Source organism: Arachis ipaensis, chromosome B01 (genome assembly GCF_000816755.2).
Source record: "Arachis ipaensis cultivar K30076 chromosome B01, Araip1.1, whole genome shotgun sequence".
Classification (NCBI taxonomy): domain Eukaryota; kingdom Viridiplantae; phylum Streptophyta; class Magnoliopsida; order Fabales; family Fabaceae; genus Arachis; species Arachis ipaensis.
In genome coordinates this window covers 136,399,085-136,402,292 of record NC_029785.2, presented here as the reverse complement: position 1 = coordinate 136,402,292, position 3,208 = coordinate 136,399,085, and the positions used below count along the sequence as shown (strand labels likewise).

Here is a 3,208-nt window from a genome sequence, read left to right as displayed (position 1 = left end):
AAAGTGTGTAATCATACATTGCCGGGACACTAAAGCAGCATGAATATGAACACATTAGATGTAGGCAACAGTGAGAACAATTAAAGTGGGGGTCTGTGATTGTGTGATGGAAGCACCATTACATCTTTAGAGGCTCCGTTTGGTAAATGTCTCAAAACATAAATTATAAAAACACTGATAAAAGAGACGAAAAAAATCTGTCTTAAGAAGAGACATTCTGTTTGTTTATATATCTGTCTTTAAATAAATTTGTATATTCTACTGTTTTCTATATGCCTATCTATGCCTCAGAAAAGTGATCACTTCACCATGGTTTTCTTTTACAAAAGCTACTATGCTCTTTTGAGCTACTCTAAAGACAACTGAACTTTACATCTGGTAATGCTAAAATAGGGACTTAAGGATTCAACAAGATTTGAGGATCACAACATCTATCACACACACAAAGACACTGGGGAGTTTACATGTCAAGAATACATGTGCAAGCAAGTCAACTTTTATTTCCTTTTATGTTACTCTTGAAATTTTTTATGTGTCACTGTGGATGGATGTTTGACAATTGATAATTGTCATTTCCTTATCAAATAAAACTACCATATATGAAAAACATAAGGAGCATTAAATCAAACTGCAGAATCTTCTTTCAAGCCATATATATATGTTATGGACTACTATGAAGAAAAATAAAAGATCAGAAACTGTTCTCATTAGGATATATATCATATCATAACTCATATGCCTTAACTAAAAAACAATGAAAAGCCATATATATTTGTATTATGGACTATGTATACCTGTAATAAGAAGTAGCAAAATTGCAGCTTTCTCTGATGAAGAAGGTCATTGAACATCTTCCTCCTTCATGCCAGCATTTTAAGCCATGAATCAGCCTTAAGAGTAGTTGAAACAGTATATTCTGTCATAATTACTATCCTTGAATCTTGTTTGAGACAAAGGAGAGATCAAAAAGTAGTATAGCTCATAGACAACAAGCTAAGAAATCTCTTTCTATCTATCTGTCTATCTCTCTATCTATCTATCTATCTATCTATATCTCTCTATAAGCACATGTAATAACCAATCAAGAATAAACATTCATTCAACCCTTCACTATGAAACAAAACAAGCTCAGATTTAAAAATGTAACAATAATTTAGGTTATGACAGGCTGTGATGAGAAGAGGAAGCTGGTTTTTTTTTTTTTTTTTTGCAAAAAATAAACAAAATGGAAAAACTGCTTACCTCTGACGTGGTGTGGACCTCGGCGGCAACGACACAATGACGGTGGTAGGTGGAGACGCGGCAGAGTTAGGCTCCTAGACTCCCACAGCATTGCCGAACACCTTTTACAATGCGACAGCGACAGAAGAGGGTTTCAGCAACCACCAATGTGAGAGAGAGAGAGAGAGATATTGAGAGAGAGAGAGAGAGAGAGAGAGAGAGAGAGAGAGGTGTGTGTGATGATATAATAGAATATGTATGAATGATAATAATATAATAATATTAGTGTAGTTGTAACATTTACTTTAGTTGATTGAATATTGTGGTTCATCAATCAGTGTAATGTGGGAAATGAATTGAATTGAAAGGATAGAAAGGAAAGGGGACCACAGAAAGAAAGGGTTGTATAATAAAAACAAGTGACAGTCCTAAGCATGAGCCAATGTATGGTAGGGCATGGGAGTGCAGTGCAATGAACAAGATATTCCAGACAAACTCCTTAGCTTCTTATAATCATCATCATCATTCATCATATAATGCATCATATATCACCAATCAAAATTAGTGCTTGCTTCTTCACTACACATTTGTTTTTACAATTTGATTACATTTATATTATTCTTTCCGTACATGCACAACAACAATAAAATATCAACTTATCTGTATGTTGGTGTTGGAGAAGATTTCATCAGAATGCCAATTTTAGGTGTATGTTGTTATTATTTGGATTCCATGTGAATTTCCCTTGCCAGCCATGGAACTTTGCTAGGATTTCAAGCTGTGATAGTGACTCATTCCAACCTTATAGATTGTGTGTATACACATGCACTCAGAATTATGCTGCATAATAATATATTATTCATATAATACAGTAACAAAATATCTAGAAAATCATAATTAAAATATGGTGGAAACTCAGTTGCAGTCGACTTCACGTGAAGTTGATACTGAAAGCTGTTAGATGGTTTGACTGATTTGACTAAATTTTTATCTGACGACTCTTAGATATTAATTTCACATAAAGTCGACTTCACCTGAGTTTTCACCCTTAAAATATAGATAAGTAAAAAGTTTAATCAAACATGTTAATCTAGTTAACGATTTTTAACTATCATCTTCGTATAAAAACATTGTTACGTGCAGGCTAAATAATATTATGAGGGTGAAATCCAAAACTAAAATATCTTGGTGGGTGGTGTGGTGGAGATGAAAAGTTGTCAAAATCAAAATTAAAGATAGAAATTAATATATCCTCCAACTTCGGTTGTAAACGGAGTTTTAATTTGTTCTCTCATCTGTCACGGTTTATTCTCTCTCACTATTTATAACCACAAATAATTCAAATTGTAAGATCCTACATACATGTGCGTGCGAAACACCAAAGTTTAATGCTCAACATTATTCCTACACATAACTCATCTTATTCAATATGTTCTCATTGAACTACCTACCTAATGGCCTACACATAAATCACCATTTTACACCGCACAAATGTATGTATATATTAACCCCAGCTTGTGCGTGCTGCCATTTTTCTTTATATAATATATATGAATGAATGAATGGCTCATACATATGCTTCAACTTCAACTTGCAGTAGTTTCTTCAAAATTTGGGTCACTCAAGGCACGCGTTGTACCCTTTCAAAGGCACAAGCCGTAACAAAGTAGACCCACCCTTCCGCACTCAATCCTACTATGCCTTTTCAATTTACTTTCATTAGTTGAAAGCTCGCGCGCATTTGTCTCTATGTGAAGTTGATATTTGAAAATCATTAGATAATTTGATAAGTTTAAATAAAGGTAAAAACTTAGGTGAAGTCGACTTCACGTCGTTAGATAAAAATTTAGTCAAATCAGTCAAATCATTTAATGACTCTCAAATATTAACTTCACATGAAGTCAACTGCACCTGAGTTTCCACTTTAAATCAATTATCATTTAACGATTTTCAACTATCAATTTCATATGAACGCGTATTCACCAAA

The 3,208-nt window shown here is 33.6% G+C and overlaps 1 protein-coding gene and 1 long non-coding RNA gene across 2 annotated transcripts in view; one reads left to right on the top strand and one right to left on the bottom strand.

The window, feature by feature from the left end:
• Positions 1-486, top strand: part of LOC110264779 — a 1,039-nt gene extending 553 nt beyond the window's left edge. Inside the window, exon 2 of the long non-coding RNA XR_002350976.1 lies at positions 394-486. This is a non-coding gene — a long non-coding RNA (uncharacterized LOC110264779). The remainder of the gene's footprint in view (positions 1-393) is intronic.
• The window catches only part of LOC107642600, a 2,916-nt gene extending 1,733 nt beyond the window's left edge, over positions 1-1,183 (bottom strand). The window contains exon 1 of the mRNA XM_016346000.2: positions 795-1,183. The gene's annotated coding sequence lies outside the window, so the exon portion shown is untranslated. The remainder of the gene's footprint in view (positions 1-794) is intronic.